This window comes from Pseudophryne corroboree, chromosome 1 (assembly GCF_028390025.1).
Source record: "Pseudophryne corroboree isolate aPseCor3 chromosome 1, aPseCor3.hap2, whole genome shotgun sequence".
In the NCBI taxonomy this organism is placed as follows: domain Eukaryota; kingdom Metazoa; phylum Chordata; class Amphibia; order Anura; family Myobatrachidae; genus Pseudophryne; species Pseudophryne corroboree.
The window spans coordinates 259,990,379-260,010,473 of NC_086444.1; the positions used below are offsets into that span (position 1 = coordinate 259,990,379).

The 20,095-nt window shown below is 49.2% G+C and overlaps 1 protein-coding gene across 1 annotated transcript in view; it reads left to right on the forward strand.

The window, feature by feature from the left end:
• PHAX (phosphorylated adaptor for RNA export) overlaps positions 1–20,095 on the forward strand; it is a 169,338-nt gene that overhangs the window by 696 nt on the left and 148,547 nt on the right. The window lies entirely within an intron of this gene.

A 20,095-nucleotide genomic window follows, 5' to 3' on the forward strand; every position in this document is an offset into this window, starting at 1 on the left:
AAACTCACCTGCATGCAGAGTGGATTTGCTGCTTGGCTACTGGACACCATTAGCTCCAGAGGGATCGAACACAGGCCCAGCCGTGGAGTCCGGTCCCGGAGCCGCGCCGCCGACCCCCTTGCAGATGCTGAAGCGTGAAGAGGTCCGGAAACCGGCGGCTGAAGACTCCTCAGTCTTCATAAGGTAGCGCACAGCACTGCAGCTGTGCGCCATTTTCCTCTCAGCACACTTCACTGGGCAGTCACTGAGGGTGCAGAGCGCTGGGGGGGGGCGCTCTGAGAGGCAAATATAAACCTTATACAAGGCTAAAAATACCTCACATATAGCCCATAGGGGCTATATGGAGATATTTAACCCCTGCCTGACTGGAAAAATAGCGGGAGAAGAACCCGCCGAAAAAGGGGCGGGGCCTATCTCCTCAGCACACGGCGCCATTTTCTGTCACAGCTCCGCTGGTCAGAACGGCTCCCAGGTCTCTCCCCTGCACTGCACTACAGAAACAGGGTAAAACAGAGAGGGGGGGCACATTAATGGCTATATATATATATATATTAAAGCAGCTATAAGGGAGCACTTAATATAAGGATATCCCTTGTATATATAGCGCTTTGTGGTGTGTGCTGGCAGACTCTCCCTCTGTCTCCCCAAAAGGGCTAGTGGGTCCTGTCTTCATTAGAGCATTCCCTGTGAGTTTGCGGTGTGTGTCGGTACGTGGTGTCGACATGTATGAGGACGATATTGGTGTGGAGGCGGAGCAATTGCCAAATATGCAGATGTCACCCCCCAGGGGGTCGACACCAGAATGGATGCCTTTATTTGTGGAATTACGTGATGGTTTATCTTCCCTTAAACAGTCAGTTGAGGACATGAGGCGGCCGGACAATCAATTAATGCCTGTCCAGGCGCCTCAAACACCGTCAGGGGCTGTAAAACGCCCTTTGCCTCAGTCGGTCGACACAGACCCAGACACGGGCACTGATTCCAGTGACGACGGTAGAAATTCAAACGTATTTTCCAGTAGGGCCACACGTTATATGATTTTGGCAATGAAGGAGACGTTACATTTAGCTGATACTACAGATACCGTAAAACAGGGTATTATGTATGGTGTGAAAAAACTACAAACAGTTTTTCCTGAATCAGAAGAATTAAATGACGTGTGTGATGAAGCGTGGGTTGCTCCTGATAAAAAGTTGATAATTTCAAAAAAGTTATTGGCATTATACCCTTTCCCGCCAGAGGTTAGGGCGCGCTGGGAAACACCCCCTAAGGTGGACAAGGCGCTCACACGCTTATCCAAACAAGTGGCGTTACCCTCTCCTGAGACGGCCGCACTTAAGGATCCATCAGATAGAAAGATGGAAGTTATTCAAAAGAATATATACACACATGCAGGTGTTATACTACGACCAGCTATAGCAACTGCCTGGATGTGCAGTGCTGGAGTAGTTTGGTCAGAATCCCTGATTGAAAATATTGATACCCTAGATAGGGACAATGTTTTACTGTCGTTAGAACAAATAAAGGATGCATTTATCTATATGCGTGATGCACAGAGGGATATTTGCACACTGGCATCTCGGGTGAGTGCTATGTCCATTTCAGCCAGAAGAGCCTTATGGACACGACAGTGGACAGGCGATGCGGATTCAAAACGTCACATGGAGGTTTTGCCGTATAAAGGGGAGGAGTTATTTGGAGTTGGTCTATCAGACTTGGTGGCCACGGCTACTGCCGGGAAATCCACTTTTTTACCTCAAGTCACTCCCCAACAGAGAAAGGCACCGACCTTTCAACCGCAGCCTTTTCGCTCCTACAAAAATAAGAGAGCAAAGGGCTTGTCGTACCTGCCACGAGGCAGAGGAAGAGGGAAGAGACACCAACAGGCAGCTCCTTCCCAGGAACAGAAGCCCTCCCCGGCTCCTGCAAAAACCTCAGCATGACGCTGGGGCCTCTCAAGCGGACTCGGGGACAGTGGGGGGCCGTCTCAAAAATTACAGCGCGCAGTGGGCTCACTCGCAGGTAGACCCCTGGATCCTGCAGATAATATCTCAGGGGTACAGGTTGGAATTAGAGACGGATCCTCCTCATCGTTTCCTGAAGTCTGCCTTACCAACCGTCTCTTCCGAAAGGGAGAGGGTGTTGGAAGCCATTCACAAGCTGTACGCTCAGCAGGTGATAGTCAAAGTACCCCTATTACAACAAGGAAAGGGGTATTATTCCACTCTATTTGTGGTACCGAAGCCGGATGGCTCGGTAAGGCCTATTCTAAATCTGAAGTCCTTGAACCTCTACATAAAAAAGTTCAAGTTCAAGATGGAGTCACTCAGAGCAGTGATAGCGAACCTGGAAGAAGGGGACTTTATGGTATCCTTGGACATCAAGGATGCGTATCTACACGTTCCGATTTACCCCGCACACCAGGGGTACCTCAGGTTCATTGTTCAAAACTGTCACTATCAGTTTCAGACGCTGCCGTTCGGATTGTCCACGGCGCCTCGGGTCTTTACCAAGGTAATGGCCGAGATGATGATTCTTCTTCGAAGAAAAGGCGTATTAGTTATCCCATACTTGGACGATCTCCTAATAAGGGCAAGGTCCAGAGAACAGCTGGAGACAGCTTTAGCACTATCTCAAGAGGTGCTAAGACAACACGGGTGGATTCTGAATATTCCAAAATCCCATTTAATCCCGACAACTCGTCTGCTGTTCCTAGGAATGATTCTGGACACGGTTCAGAAAAAGGTTTTCCTTCCAGAGGAAAAAGCCAAGGAGTTATCCGATCTGGTCAGGAACCTCCTAAAACCAGGAAAAGTGTCAGTACATCAATGCACAAGAGTCCTGGGAAAAATGGTGGCTTCTTACGAAGCAATTCCATTCGGCAGATTCCATGCAAGAATATTCCAAAGGGATCTGTTGGACAAATGGTCAGGGTCGCATCTGCAGATGCACCTGCGAATAACCCTGTCACCAAAGACAAGGGTGTCACTTCTGTGGTGGTTGCAGAAGGCTCACCTATTAGAAGGCCGCAGATTCGGCATTCAGGATTGGATCCTGGTGACCACGGACGCCAGCCTGAGAGGCTGGGGAGCAGTCACACAAGGAAGAAACTTCCAGGGAGTATGGACGAGTCTGGAAAAGTCTCTTCACATAAACATTCTGGAACTAAGAGCAATCTACAATGCTCTAAGCCAGGCGGAACTTCTCCTGCAAGGAAAGCCGGTGTTGATTCAGTCGGACAACATCACGGCGGTCGCCCATGTAAACAGGCAGGGCGGCACAAGAAGCAGGAGTGCAATGGCAGAAGCTGCCAAGATTCTTCGCTGGGCGGAGAATCACGTGATAGCACTGTCAGCAGTGTTCATCCCGGGCGTGGACAACTGGGAAGCAGACTTCCTCAGCAGACACGATCTTCATCCGGGAGAGTGGGGTCTACATCCAGAAGTCTTCAACATGTTAATAGACCGTTGGGAAAGACCAATTGTAGACATGATGGCGTCTCGCCTCAACAAGAAACTGGACAAATATTGCGCCAGGTCAAGAGATCCACAGGCAATAGCTGTGGACGCACTGGTAACTCCTTGGGTGTACCAGTCAGTGTATGTGTTTCCTCCTCTGCCGCTCATACCAAAGGTATTGAAGATCATACGGCAAAGAAGAGTAAGAACAATACTAGTGGTTCCGGATTGGCCGAGAAGGACTTGGTATCCGGAACTTCAAGAGATGCTCACGGACGAACCGTGGCCTCTACCTCTGAGAAGGGACCTGCTACAGCAGGGTCCCTGTCTTTTTCAAGACTTACCGCGGCTGCGTTTGACGGCATGGCGGTTGAACGCCAGATCCTAAAAGGGAAAGGCATTCCAGAAGAAGTCATTCCTACCTTGATTAAGTCACGGAAGGAAGTCACCGTGAAACATTATCACCGCATTTGGCGAAAATATGTAGCGTGGTGCGAGGATCGGAGGGTTCCGACGGAGGAATTCCAACTGGGTCGTTTCCTACATTTCCTGCAATCAGGATTATCTATGGGTCTCAAATTGGGATCCATTAAGGTTCAAATTTCGGCCCTGTCAATATTCTTCCAAAAAGAATTGGCCTCTGTCCCTGAGGTCCAGACTTTTGTCAAGGGAGTACTGCATATACAGCCTCCTGTGGTGCCTCCGGTGGCACCGTGGGATCTAAATGTAGTTTTAGATTTCCTCAAATCCCATTGGTTTGAACCATTGAAAAAGGTGGATTTGAAATATCTCACATTGAAAGTGACTATGTTACTAGCCCTGGCCTCTGCCAGGAGAGTATCTGAATTGGCGGCTTTATCTTATAAAAGTCCTTATCTAATCTTCCATTCGGATAGGGCAGAACTGCGGACTCGTCCGCATTTTCTCCCTAAAGTGGTATCAGCATTTCATCTGAACCAACCTATTGTGGTGCCTGCGGCCACTAGCGACTTGGAGGACTCCAAGTTGTTGGACGTTGTCAGAGCCTTAAAAATACATTGCAAGGACGGCTGGAGTCAGAAAATCTGACTCGCTGTTTATATTGTATGCACCCAACAAGTTGGGCGCACCTGCTTCTAAGCAGTCGATTGCTCGTTGGATTTGTAACACAATTCAACTTGCACATTCTGTGGCAGGCCTGCCACAGCCTAAAACTGTAAAAGCCCACTCCACAAGGAAGGTGGGCTCATCTTGGGCGGCTGCCCGAGGGGTCTCGGCATTACAACTCTGCCGAGCAGCTACGTGGTCGGGGGAGAACACGTTTGTAAAATTTTACAAATTTGATACCCTGGCAAAGGAGGACCTGGAGTTCTCTCATTCGGTGCTGCAGAGTCATCCGCACTCTCCCGCCCGTTTGGGAGCTTTGGTATAATCCCCATGGTCCTTTCAGGAACCCCAGCATCCACTTAGGACGATAGAGAAAATAAGAATTTACTTACCGATAATTCTATTTCTCGGAGTCCGTAGTGGATGCTGGGCGCCCATCCCAAGTGCGGATTATCTGCAATACTTGTACATAGTTATTGTTAACTAATTCGGGTTATTGTTAAGGAGCCATCTTTAAGAGGCCCTTTCTGTTGTCATACTGTTAACTGGGTTTAGATCACAAGTTGTACGGTGTGATTGGTGTGGCTGGTATGAGTCTTACCCGGGATTCAAAATGCCTCCCTTATTGTGTATGCTCGTCCGGGCACAGTACCTAACTGGAGTCTGGAGGAGGGTCATAGGGGGAGGAGCCAGTGCACACCACCTGACCTAGTAAAGCTTTACTTTTTTGTGCCCTGTCTCCTGCGGAGCCGCTATTCCCCATGGTCCTTTCAGGAACCCCAGCATCCACTACGGACTCCGAGAAATAGAATTATCGGTAAGTAAATTCTTATTATTTCTTTCACCTATTCACGCAGGCATGTCCAAACTGCGGCCCTCCAGCTGTTGTGAAACTACATATCCCAGCATCCCCTGACACAGTTTTGCTGTAAGAGAATGCTAAAGCTGTGTCAGGGCATGCTGGGATGTGTAGTTTCTCAACAGCTGGAGGGCCGCAGTTTGGACATGCCTGAAATTGTGTACCTGGCAGGTTGTTCTGCTGGGACTTGTGGTTCTGTTACATATGGATAGTCACAGGTGGTCTACCTGACTTTTCTGAACTGGAGGAGTTTAGCGATTGTTAGATCCTGCACGTTATTTTAATCTGGGTAAGATTGTGTAAACTAATATTTGTTACACAGATTTACCTTAATATGTTTTACTTTGATATGTTGTGTTTGTTACTGTCAGGGGTCTATGTACTAAGCTTTGCAGAGCGATAGTGGGTGGAGATAAAGTACCAGCCAACCAACTCCTAACTGTCAGTTTGCCTGTGACACGACAGTTAGGAGCTGATTGGCAGGTACTTTTTCTCCGTCCACTTTTATCTCCAACCAAGGCTTAAGGTGGGTACAAACTAGACGACGTGCTCTATGAGCGACGACGCCTAGTGTTTTCCCTGTCAGGGCGGTTGGCGGCAGTGCATATACACTGAGGGATATGACGACCATGTCGCTCAGTGACGTCACGCCGTGGCCGGGCCGTACATGCAGCTCTTGGACGACAGTCCAAATTGAGCTGCATGCACAGCCAACACGGGCCGCGCATTGCTCGTTGTCGTCGGCATACACACTTGCTGAGAAAGCAAACGACTTAGCTTAGGAAGGGTGAAAGTGAGCGTCGTCGTTCATTTTCTCGGCAAGTGTGTATGCACCTTTAGTTATACTCCTTTCACATTGCACAAATAACCCGGTATCGAGTCGACCCAGTATATTGCCGGGTTGATGTGCGGTGAGAAAGGGGTCTCTCCTGACCCATTATTTCAACCTGGGAATAACCCTTCTTTATTCAGGTGCAGTGTGATCGGGTTGATGCGACCCGGGCCCCTTTCACAGTATAGGCAGAGGCGGCGTGGAGATGATCTCATCTCCCAGTGCAGCCTCTGGGTCGGGAAGCCAGTCTGAAAGGGTCCAATGCCGGGTCACACTCAGGAAGTACCCGTTTCCAATTCCCGGGTGCGACCCGGCATTGCAATGTGAAAGCGATATAAATATCTCTATCCACTTTATCTCTCTGCAAGTCTTAGTACATAGACCCCACTGTAGCACTCTTATGCTGTTGTTTTTTCCATAAATCACTGAAGTAATTTAGAATAAAGGTATTTGCTCGTAGTCCGTAGGGGATACTAAGAATCCAGTTTAGTACCATGGTCTATAGACGGGGCCACTTGGAGCCATGGGCACTACAGAAGTTTGATAACGTGTGCTGGCTCCTCCCTCTATGCCCCTCCTACAAGACTCAGTTTAGAAAATGCCAGAGGGAGCCGGTCACATCTCTGGAAGCTCCTGAAGAGTTTTCTGCGTTTATTTTCAAAGTTTGTTATTTTCAGGCAGGACTGAATGGCACCAGCCTGCCTGCTTTGTGGGACTTCGGGAGGGAGGGGGGGGGGGGGGGGGGGGGGGGGGGGCTGGGGCTGAAGGGGCGTACCTTCACATTCAGATCTGGCCACGTCATCAGGCTTATCTACGGTTTGCACTGCAGGACTGTCGCTACCAGTTTCAGGCCCTGCCATTTGGTCTCTCTACGGCACCGAGGGTGTTCGCCAAAATGATGGCAGAGATGATGATGTTACTCCGCAGGCAGGGAGTAAACGTAATTCCTTACCTTGGACGATCTTCTGATAAAGGCTGCGTCCAGGGAACAGTTGTTGAAGAACATTGGTCTCACGACCAGATTCCTCCTGGATCATGGGTGGATTCTGACCCTACCAAAATCTCACCCAGAACCAACGCAGAAGCTTAATTTCCTGGGAATGATACTGGACACAGAGGGGTCAATTCTATTCAGCGACAGTTGAATAGCGCCGGGAATTAGCTCCCGACACTATTCAGTTCAGCTCCAGTTAAGTCGGCGATGGCCCGTTCTCGCCGACTTAACAGGTTGAATTGTTGGGAGAACGGGCATTCTCCGATTTAACTCACCGGCGCAAGGCTGATTCCCGACAGAATCAGCCGCGCGTCAGCACTTTTGTCGGGTTTCTTCTCTCATCTCCCGGGGATGAGAGAAGAATTCCCGACAATTGAGTCACTCGTCGCTGTATTGAATAGCGCCGGGAGCAAACTCCCGGCGCTATTCAACTGTCAGTGTATTGAATCGACCCCAGAGTCTCAGAGAGTGTTCTTTCCCTTGGAAAAGGCAATGGTGATCTAGTCGATGGTGCGGGCTGTTTTGAAGCCGACCTAAATCTCAGGATATCTGTGCATCCGCCTTCTGGGGAAAATGGTGGCTTCTTATGAAGCAATTCAGTACGGAAGGTTTCATGCGAGGGCATTAAATCTGTTGGACAAATGGTCCGGATCGCATCTTCACATGCATCAGAGGATTTGTCTGTCGCCAAAAGCCAGGATCTCCCTCCTGTGGTGGCTACAAACTTTTCACCTAGTGGATGGTCGAAGGTTCGGGATTCAGAATTGGATTCTTCTAACTACAGACGCAAGCCTCAGAGGTTTGGATGCAGTTTCAAGGAAGGTGGTCAAGTCAGGAAATCGTTCTTCCAGTAAACATACTGGAACTCCACGGCTATCTACAATGCCCTTCTGCAATCCTCATCTCTTCAGAATCAGGCCATTCAAGTTGTCGGACAATGTGACAGCGGTGTCTTGCATCAACTGACGGGGCGGAACGAAAAGCAGGGTTGCAATGTCAGTGGTGTCAAGAATTCTCCTCTGGTCGGAAAAACACGGTGTGTCGTTGTCTGTGATTTTCATTCCAGGCGTACACTACTGGGAGGCAGATTTCCTCTGCAGACTGGGGCTACCACCCCGGAGGTGTTCCAATGGCTGACGCGCCGGTTGGGTTATCCACAGATCGACATGATGGCCTCTGGACTCGACAAGAAGCTCAAGTGATATTTTTCCATGTCGAGGGACCCACAAGCTGTAGCGGTCGATGCCCTGACAACTCCGTGGGCCTACCGGCTGGTGTACTTGTTTCCTCCCATTCCCCTGATCCCAAAAATTCTCAAAATAATAAAAGGTGAAAGAGTTCAAGCAATTCATATTGCTCCGGACTGGCCACGGAGGGCCTGGTATGTGGATCTTCTCGTTGTTAATCGAAGCTCTGTGGCCTCTGCCTCTTCGAGAGAATCTTCTGCAACAGGGCACCTTCGTCTATCAAGATTTGCCATGGCTATGTTTGACGGCATGGAAGTTGAACGGCTGATTCTAGCCACGAGAGGGATTCCTAACAACGTCATCTCGACTAAGATCCAAGCCAGGAAGGGGGTAACGTCAAAACATTACCATCGTATCTGGAAGAAATGTCTCTTGGCGTGAGAGCAGACAATATTGTATGGTGGAATTTCATCTGGGACGTTTCCTGCTTTTTCTGCAGTCGGGAGTTGAGGTGGACCTTCGCCTGGGCTCCATAAAAGTTCAGATTTCAGCCTTGTCTATTTTCTTTCAGAAATAGTTGGTTTCTCTCCCTGAGATCCAGACGTTCTTGAAAGGTGTTCTTCATATCCAACCTCCCTTTGTGCCTCTCACGGCACCTTGGGATCTCAATTTGGGTCTGAAATTCCTCCAGTCGGACTGGTTTGAACCGTTACAGGAAGTAGACGTAAAATATCTCACATGGAAGACCGTCACGCTGTTGGCCTTGGCTTCGGCAAGGCGTGTATAGGAGCTGGGGGCGTTGTCTCACAAAAGCCCCTACTTGATTTTCCATGAAGACAGAGCTGAACTCAGGACTCGTCAGCAATTCCTTCCTATGGTGCTGTTGGCGTTTCATATCAACCAGCCAATTGTTGTTCCGTTTGTTACTGACACCTCTGCTACTTCAAAATCTTTGGACGTTTTAAGGGCTTTGAAGGTACAGTATATGTAAAGCGAACTGCTCGTCACAGGAATTCTGACTCGCTTTTCATTCTATATTATGCCAATAAGATTGGGTGTCCTGCTTCGAAGCAGTCAATTGCACACTGGATCAGGCTCACTATCCAGCATGCTTAATCCACGGCAGGGTTGCCGATTTCCAAAATCTGTACAAGCCCACTCTGCTAGGTCGTTTGGTTCCTCTTGGGCGGCTGCCCAGAGTGTCTCGGCATTACAGCTCTGCTGAGCAGCTACTTGGTCGGGTTCTCACAGTTTTGCCAAGTTTTACAAGTTCTATACCTTGGCCTCTGAGGACCTTCAGTTTGATTAATCTGTTCTGCAGGAACCTCAGCGCTCTCCCACCCGATTTGGGAGCTATGGTACTAAATTGGATTCCCAGTTTCCCCTAGGACGTAATAGAAAATAGGATTTTAATTACCTACCGGTAAATCCTTTTCTCGTAGTCTGTAGGGGATACTGGGGGCCCGCCTGGTGCTTCGTTCTTCCTGCAAGGTTCTTTGTTTAAGTACTGTTGTTTGGTTTAGCTGTTGCTGTCCCTGTTTTCAAGTTTGGTTAGCATGGCTTTGCTCTTGTTCTGGTTGTACTGGTTCAAAATCTCACACTTTCCTTATCTATCTTCTCTCAAATTATATCCGTCTCCTCGGGCAGAGTTTCATAGACTGAGTCTAGTAGGAGGGGCATAGAGGGAGGAGCCAGCACACGTTATCAAACTTCTATAGTGCCCATGGCTCCAAGAGGACCCATCTATACCCCATGGTACTAAATTGGATTCCTAGTATCCCCTACGGACTACGAGAAAAGGATTTACCATGTGCATAGCAGTAATAGAAAATGAGAAGGCCACCAAGCACTGCGATCTCTAAACCTCTTCGTATGATAAAGTTGTGGATTATATCTGTTATGCATTTGCAGTAAAAACAAGCTTTTTTCTCTAACGTCCTAGTGGATGCTGGGACTCCGTCAGGACCATGGGGAATAGCGGGCTCCGCAGGAGACAGGGCACATCTAAATAAAGCTTTTAGGATCACATGGTGCGTACTGGCTCCTCCCCCTATGACCCTCCTCCAAGCCTCAGTTAGGTTTTTGTGCCCGTCCGAGAAGGGTGCAATCTAGGTGGCTCTCCTAAAGAGCTGCTTAGAAAAAGTTTTTTTAGGTTTAAATCCCAGTGAATCCTGCTGGCAACAGGATCACTGCATCGAGGGACTTAGGGGAGAGATTTCCAACTCACCTGCGTGCAGGATGGATTGGAGTCTTAGGCTACTGGACACTTAGCTCCAGAGGGAGTCGGAACACAGGTCCTCCTGGGGTTCGTCCCGGAGCCGCGCCGCCGATCCCCCTTACAGACGCTGAAGACGGAGGTCCGGAAAGCAGGCGGCAGAAGACTCCTCAGTCTTCATGAAGGTAGCGCACAGCACTGCAGCTGTGCGCCATTGTTGCTACACGTCTCACTGATTCAGTCACGGAGGGTGCAGGGCGCTGCTGGGGGCGCCCTGGGCAGCAATATTAAATACCTTTAGTGGCAAAATAAATACATCACATATAGCCATTAAGGCTATATGTATGTATTTAACCCAGGCCAGTTTTCTTAAAACCCGGGAGAAAAGCCAGCCGAAAAAGGGGCGGAGCTTATTCTCCTCAGCACTCAGCGCCATTTTCCTGCTCAGCTCCGCTGGTGAGGAAGGCTCCCAGGACTCTCCCCTGCACTGCACTACAGAAACAGGGTAACAAAGAGAAGGGGGGCATAATTTGGCGATATTGATATATTAAAAGCGCTTATATCAAAAACAACACCTTCTAGGGTTGTTTATATACATTTATAGCGCTTTTGGTGTGTGCTGGCAAACTCTCCCTCTGTCTCCCCAAAGGGCTAAGAGGGTCCTGTCTTCGATTAGAGCATTCCCTGTGTGGCTGCTGTGTGTCGGTACGTGTGTGTCGACATGTATGAGGACGATGTTGGTGTGGAGGCAGAGCAATTGCCGGTAATGGTGATGTCACCCCCTAGGGAGTCGACACCGGAATGGATGGCTTTAGTTATGGAATTACGTGATAATGTTAGCACATTACAAAAGTCAGTTGACGAAATGAGACGGCCGGAAAACCAGTTAGTACCGGCTCAGGCGTCTCAGACACCGTCAGGGGCTGTAAAACGTCCCTTACCTCAGTCAGTCGACACGGGTACCGACACAGATGAATCTAGTGTCGACGGTGAAGAAACAAACGTATTTTCCAATAGGGCCACACGTTATATGATCACGGCAATGAAGGAGGCTTTGCAGATCTCTGATACTGCTGGTACCTCAAAAAGGGGTATTATGTGGGGGGTGAAAAAACTACCTGTAGCTTTTCCAGAATCAGAGGAATTGAATGACGTGTGTGATGAAGCGTGGGTTAACCCAGATAGAAAACTGCTAATTTCCAAGAAGTTATTGGCATTATACCCTTTCCCACCAGAGGTTAGGGCGCGCTGGGAAACACCCCCTAGGGTGGATAAGGCGCTCACACGTTTATCAAAGCAAGTGGCGTTGCCGTCTCCTGATACGGCCGCCCTCAAGGATCCAGCAGATAGGAGGCTGGAAACTACACTGAAGAGTATATACACACATACTGGTGTTATACTGCGACCGGCAGTAGCCTCAGCCTGGATGTGCAGTGCTGGGGTAGTGTGGTTGGATTCTCTGACTGAAAATATTGATACCCTGGATAGGGACAGTATTTTATTGACTCTAGAGCAATTAAAGGATGCTTTTCTTTATATGCGAGATGCTCAGAGGGATATTTGTACTCTAGCATCAAGAGTAAGCGCGATGTCCATATCTGCCAGAAGAAGTTTATGGACGCGACAGTGGTCAGGTGATGCGGATTCCAAAAGGCATATGGAAGTATTGCCATATAAAGGAGAGGAATTATTTGGGGTCGGTCTTTCGGACCTGGTGGCCACGGCAACTGCCGGCAAATCCACTTTTTTACCTCAGACCCCCTCCCAACAGAAAAAGACACCGTCTTTTCAGCCGCAGTCCTTTCGCTCCTATAAAAACAAGCGACCAAAAGGACAGTCTTATCTGCCGCGAGGCAGAGGAAAGGGTAAGAGAGGGCAGCAAGCAGCCCCTGCCCAGGACCAGAAGCCCGCCCCGGGTTCTACAAAGCCATCAGCATGACGCTGGGGCTTTACAAGCGGACTCAGGAGCGGTGGGGGGTCGACTCAAGATTTTCAGCAATCAGTGGGCTCGCTCACAAGTGGACCCGTGGATCCTGCAGATAATATCTCAGGGTTACATGTTGGAGTTCGAAAGGTCTCCCCCTCGCCGGTTCCTAAAGTCTGCTTTACCAACGTCTCCCTCAGAAAGGACGTCGGTTTTGGAAGCCATTCACAAGCTGTATTCTCAGCAGGTGATAGTCAAGGTACCCCTCCTACAACAGGGAAAGGGGTATTATTCCACACTATTTGTGGTACCGAAGCCGGACGGTTCGGTAAGACCTATTCTAAACCTGAAATCCTTGAACCTGTACATACAGAAATTCAAGTTCAAGATGGAGTCACTCAGAGCAGTGATAGCGAATCTTGAAGAAGGGGACTTCATGGTGTCCCTGGACATAAAGGATGCTTATCTGCATGTCCCAATTTACCCCTCACACCAAGGGTATCTCAGGTTCGTGATACAAGACTGTCATTATCAGTTTCAAACGCTGCCGTTTGGTTTGTCCACGGCCCCTCGGGTCTTTACCAAGGTAATGACCGAAATGATGGTTCTTCTACGAAGAAAAGGCGTATTAATTATCCCTTACTTGGACGATCTCCTGATAAGGGCAAAGTCCAGAGAACAGCTGGAAGTCGGTGTAGCACTAACCCAGGTAGTGCTTCAGCAACACGGGTGGATTCTGAATCTTCCAAAATCTCAATTGACCCCGACAACTCGTCTGCTGTTCCTGGGAATGATTCTGGACACGGTTCAGAAAAAGGTGTTTCTCCCGGAGGAGAAAGCAAGGGAGTTATCCGAACTTGTCAGGAACCTCCTAAAACCAGGAACTGTGTCAGTACATCAATGCACAAGAGTCCTGGGAAAGATGGTGGCTTCTTACGAAGCGATTCCATTCGGCAGATTCCATGCACGGACATTTCAGTGGGATCTGCTGGACAAATGGTCCGGATCGCATCTGCACATGCATCAGCGGATAACACTGTCACCAAGAACAAGGTTGTCTCTCCTGTGGTGGTTGCAGAGTGCCCATCTGTTAGAGGGCCGCAGATTCGGCATACAGGACTGGGTCCTGGTGACTACGGATGCCAGCCTACGAGGCTGGGGAGCAGTCACACAGGGAAGAAACTTCCAGGGCGTGTGGTCAAACCTGGAGACGTCCCTTCACATAAATATACTGGAGCTAAGAGCGATCTACAATGCTCTAAGCCTGGCAAAATCGCTGCTTCAGGGTCAGCCGGTGTTGATCCAGTCGGACAACATCACGGCAGTCGCCCACGTAAACCGACAAGGCGGCACGAGAAGCAGAAGAGCAATGACAGAAGCTGCAAGGATTCTGCGCTGGGCGGAGAATCATGTCATAGCACTGTCAGCAGTGTTCATCCCGGGAGTGGACAACTGGGAAGCAGACTTCCTCAGCAGACACGACCTTCACCCGGGAGAGTGGGGACTTCATCCAGAAGTCTTCCACATGATTGTGAACCGTTGGGAAAGACCAAAGGTGGACATGATGGCGTCTCGCCTCAACAAAAAATTGGACAGATATTGCGCCAGGTCAAGAGACCCTCAGGCAATAGCTGTGGACGCTCTGGTAACACCGTGGGTGTACCAGTCAGTGTATGTGTTCCCTCCTCTGCCTCTCATACCAAAGGTACTGAGAATTATACGGAAAAGAGGAGTAAGAACAATACTGGTGGCTCCGGACTGGCCAAGAAGAACTTGGTATCCGGAACTTCAAGAGATGCTCACGGAGGATCCATGGCCTCTACCTCTAAGAAGGGATCTGCTTCAGCAGGGACCTTGTATGTTCCAAGACTTACCGCGTCTGCGTTTGACGGCATGGCGGTTGAACGCCGGATTCTAAAAGAAAAGGGCATTCCAGAGGAAGTTATTCCTACCTTGATTAAGGCTAGAAAGGAAGTGACTGTACAACATTATCACCGCATTTGGCGAAAATATGTTGCGTGGTGTGAGGCCAAGAAGGCTCCAACGGAAGAATTTCAATTGGGTCGATTCTTACATTTCCTGCACGCAGGATTGTCTATGGGCCTAAAATTGGGGTCCATTAAAGTTCAAATTTCGGCCTTATCAATCTTCTTCCAGAAGGAATTGGCATCAGTGCCTGAAGTACAAACTTTTGTCAAAGGTGTACTACATATACAACCCCCAATAGTGCCTCCAGTGGCACCGTGGGATTTGAACGTAGTTTTGAATTTTCTCAAATCTCATTGGTTTGAGCCTCTAAAATCGGTAGATTTAAAATACCTTACATGGAAGGTAACCATGCTATTGGCCCTGGCTTCAGCCAGGAGAGTTTCAGAGTTGGCGGCTTTATCATACAAAAGCCCATATCTGATTTTCCATTCGGACAGGGCAGAACTGCGGACACGTCCTCATTTTCTCCCTAAGGTGGTTTCGGCTTTTCACTTGAACCAGCCTATTGTGGTGCCTGCGGCTACTAGCGACTTGGAGGACTCCAAGTTACTGGACGTTGTCAGAGCATTAAAAATATATATTTCAAGGACAGCTGGAGTCAGAAAATCTGACTCGTTGTTTATATTGTATGCACCCAACAAGATGGGTGCTCCTGCGTCTAAACAGACGATTGCACGTTGGATCTGTAGCACAATCCAACTTGCACATTCTGTGGCAGGCCTGCCACAGCCTAAATCTGTAAAGGCCCACTCCACAAGGAAAGTGGGCTCATCTTGGGCGGCTGCCTGAGGGGTCTCGGCATTACAACTTTGCCGAGCAGCTACGTGGTCAGGGGAGAACACGTTTGTAAAATTTTACAAATTTGATACTCTGGCTAAGGAGGACCTGGAGTTCTCTCATTCGGTGCTGCAGAGTCATCCGCACTCTCCCGCCCGTTTGGGAGCTTTGGTATAATCCCCATGGTCCTGACGGAGTCCCAGCATCCACTAGGACGTTAGAGAAAATAAGAATTTACTTACCGATAATTCTATTTCTCATAGTCCGTAGTGGATGCTGGGCGCCCATCCCAAGTGCGGATTGTCTGCAATACTTGTACATAGTTATTGTTACAAAGATCGGGTTATTACTATTGTTGTGAGCCATCTTTTCAGAGGCTACTTCGTTTTTTGTTATCATACTGTTAACTGGGTTCAGATCACAAGTTGTACGGTGTGATTGGTGTGGCTGGTATGAGTCTTACCCGGGATTCAAGATCCTTCCTTATTGTGTACGCTCGTCCGGGCACAGTACCTAACTGAGGCTTGGAGGAGGGTCATAGGGGGAGGAGCCAGTACGCACCATGTGATCCTAAAAGCTTTATTTAGATGTGCCCTGTCTCCTGCGGAGCCCGCTATTCCCCATGGTCCTGACGGAGTCCCAGCATCCACTACGGACTATGAGAAATAGAATTATCGGTAAGTAAATTCTTATTTTTTTTATTCCCTATATGCCTGCTCACCTTATATAGGTGTAAACGGGCCTTGAAAGGTATCTTTAATATTCCACAACCTGGAAACAACCCACCGCTGTCCAAATTCACAGGAAAATTACCTTCAAATAGAAAATGCAAACAAGTGCGGTTCAGAGTAACTCTGCCTATTTTACTGGATGTATATCAATAAAATTTCTCTTACGTCCTAGAGGATGCTGGGGACTCCTTAAGGACCATGGGGTATAGACTGGCTCCGCAGGAGACATGGGCACTCTAAAGACTTTAGAATGGGTGTGCACTGGCTCCTCCCTCTATGCCCCTTCTCCAGACCTCAGTTAGATCCTGTGCCCAGAGGAGACTGGGTGCACTGCAGGGGAGCTCTCCTGAGTTTCTCTGAAAAAGGCTTTTGTTAGGTTTTTTATTTTCAGGGAGCACTGCTGGCAACAGGCTCCCTGCATCGTGGGACTGAGGGGAGAGAAGCAGACCTACTTAAATGATAGGCTCTGCTTCTTAGGCTACTGGACACCATTAGCTCCAGAGGGTCGGAACGCAGGTCTCACCCTCGCCGTTCGTCCCGGAGCCGTGCCGCCTTCCTCCTCACAGAGCCGGAAGATAGAAGCCGGGTGAGTATTAAGAAGAAAGAAGACTTCAAAGGCGGCAGGAGACTTCAGATCTTCACTGAGGTAACGCGCAGCTCCCACACATACACAGCGGGCACTGTAAGGTTGCAGGGCGCAGGGTGGGGGGGTGCCCCGGGCAGCAATATTAACCTCAAGGGACACTGGCATATAGATTGGATACTGCAGAAGCGGTATATTGAAAAAAAAACCGCCAGTATAAATAATTTGAGCGGGACCGAAGCTGAGGGGTCGGAGCTTGATCCTCCAGCACTAACCAGCGCCATTTTCTCCACAGCACACTACAGAGAAGCTGGCTCCCCGGACTCTCCCCTGCTGAACACGGTTACAGAGGGCAAAAAAGAGGGGGGGGGGCACATTAATTGGCGCAGTGAGTGTAATTCTATATTTCTATAAAAGCGCTGTACTAACTGGGATTTTATTCCAGTGTCCGGTGGCGCTGGGTGTGTGCTGGCATTCTCTCTCTCTGTCTCTCCAAAGGGCCTTATTGGGGGACTGTCTCCATATAGATATATCCCTGAGTGTGTGGGGGTGTCGGTACGTGTGTCGGCATGTCTGAAGCGGAAGGCTCATCTAAGGAGGAGGTGGAGCAGATGATTGTGGTGTCTCCGTCGGCAACGCCGACACCTGATTGGTTGGATATGTTGAATGTTTTAAATGCAAATGTGTCATTATTACATCAGAGATTGGACAAAGCAGAGTCCAGGGATAAAACAGGGAGTCAATCCATGGCTTTGACTGTGTCACAGGGCCCTGCAGGGTCTCAGAAACGTCCACTGTCCCAAGTAGCAGACACTGATACCGACACTGATTCTGACTCCAGTGTCAACTACAATGATGCGAGGTTACACCCAAGGGTGGCCAAAAGTATTCATTATATGATTATTGCAATAAAAGATGTTTTGCATATCACAGATGACCCCTCTGTCCCTGACACGAGGGTATGCATGTTTAAGGAAAAGAAACCTGAGGTAACCTTTCCCCCATCTCATGAGCTGAACGCGTTATTTGAAAAAGCTTAGGAAACTCCAGACAAGAAACTGCAGATTCCCAAGAGAATTCTTATGGCGTATCCTTTCCCTGCACAGGACAGGTTACGGTGGGAATCTCCACCCAAGGTGGACAAGGCTTTAACGCGCTTGTCCAAAACGGTGGCGCTACCGTCTCCAGACACAGCAGCCCTCAAAGATCCTGCTGATCGCAGACAGGAGACTACCTTAAAATCAATTTATACACATACGGGTGCCTTGCTCAGACCGGCAATAGCGTCGGCTTGGGTTTGTAGCGCTGTAGCAGCTTGGGCAGATACCTTGTCAGCTGACATTGATACCCTAGATAGGGATACCATTTTATTGACCTTAGGTCACATTAAAGACGCAGTCTTATATATGAGAGACGCTCAGAGACGTGGAGCTGCTAGGTTCGAGAGCCAACGCCATGGCGATTTCTGCTAGGCGAGCCCTGTGGACCCGCCAATGGACGGGTGATGCCGACTCAAAGAGGCATATGGAAGTTTTGCCTTACAAGGGTGAGGTTTTATTTGGGGAAGGTCTCGCGGACCTGGTTTCCACAGCTATCGCGGGTAAATCTACCTTATGTTCCCCCACAGCAAAAGAAAAAACCACAATATCGGATGCAGTCCTTTCGGTCGCATAAGTCCAGAAGAGGTCAGGGCTCTTCCTTCCTCGCCAGAGATAAGGGTAGAGGGAAAAGAATGCCTGCTACGGCTAGTTCCCAGGAGCAGAAGTCCTCCCCGGCTTCTACTAAATCCACCGCATGACGCTGGGGCTCCACCGAGGGAGTCCGCTCCGGTGGGGGCACATCTTCGTTTCTTCAGCCACATCTGGGTTCAGTCAGACGTGAATCCTTGGGCAATGGAAATTGTATCCCAAGGCTACAAGCTGGAATTCGAAGACGTGCCTCCTCGCCGGTTTTTCAAATTGGCTTTACCAGCTTCTTCTCCAGAAAGGGAGATAGTTTTAGCGGCAATTCAAAAACTGTGTCACCAACAAGTGGTTGTCGAGGTTCCCCTAGTTCAACAGGGGAAGGGGTACTATTCAACCCTATTTGTGGTCCCGAAACCGGATGGCTCTGTCAGACCCATTCTAAATTTAAAATCCCTAAACCTGTACTTGAAAAAGTTCAAATTCAAGATGGAATCGCTCCGGGCAGTTATCTCCAGCCTGGAAGGGGGGTATTTTATGGTGTCACTAGACATAAAGGATGCATACCTTCATGTCCCTATATATCCCCCTCATCAGGCATACCTGAGATTCGCTGCACAGGACTGTCATTACCAGTTTCAGACGTTGCCGTTTGGGCTTTCCACGGCCCCGAGGATTTTTACTAAGGTAATGGCGGAAATGATGGTGCTCCTGCGCAGACAGGGAGTCACAATTATCCCGCACTTGGACGATCTCCTGATAAGATCGAGAGATCAATTGCAGAAAAGCGTGTCGCTCTCCCTGAGAGTGCTGCAGCAGCATGGCTGGATTCTAAATCTACCAAAGTCACAGCTGATTCCACCGACTCAGCTATCTTTCTTAGGCATGATTCTGGATATGGAACTAAAGAGGGTTTTTCTCCCAATGGAAAAAGCCCAGGAACTCCAGAACATGGTCAGAGACCTGTTAAAACCGAAAAGAGTGTCAGTCCATCAATGCACTCGAGTACTGGGAAAAATGGGGGTGACCTACGAGGCCATCCCCTTCGGCAGGTTCCATGCAGGGACGTTTCAGTGGGACCTTCTGGACAAGTGGTCGGGGTCCCATCTACAAATACATCAGAAAATAAGCCTGTCCCCAGGGCCAGGGAGTCTCTCCTGTGGTGGCTGCAGAGTGCTCACCTTCTCGAGGGTCGCAGGTTCGGCATTCAAGACTGGGTTCTGATGACCACGGACACGAGCCTCCGAGGATGGGGAGCTGTCGCACAAGGAAGAAATTTTCAGGGACTATGGTCAAGCCCGGAGGCTTGTCTACACATCAACGTACTGGTATTGAGGGCCATATACAACGGCCTACGACAAGCGGAGAATATGCTTCACGACCTACCGGTTCTGATTCAATCAGACAACGTCACAACTGTGGCTCATGTAAACCGCCAAGGCGGGACAAGGAGCAGTGTGGCAATGGCGGAAGCTGCCAGGATTCTTCGCTGGGCGGAAAATCACGTAAGCGCTCTGTCAGCGGTCTTCATTCCGAGAGTGGACAACTGGGAAGCAGACTTCTTCAGCAGGCACGATCTCCATCCAGGAGAGTGGGGACTTCATCAGGAAGTGTTTGCAGAGATAACATGTCAGTGGGGACTTCCACAAATAGACATGATGGCGTCACGCCTCAACAAGAAGCTTCGGAGGTATTGTGCCATGTCAAGGGACCCTCAGGCAGTAGCGGTGGACGCCCTGGTGACACCATGGGTGTTTCAGTCGGTTTATGTCTTCCGC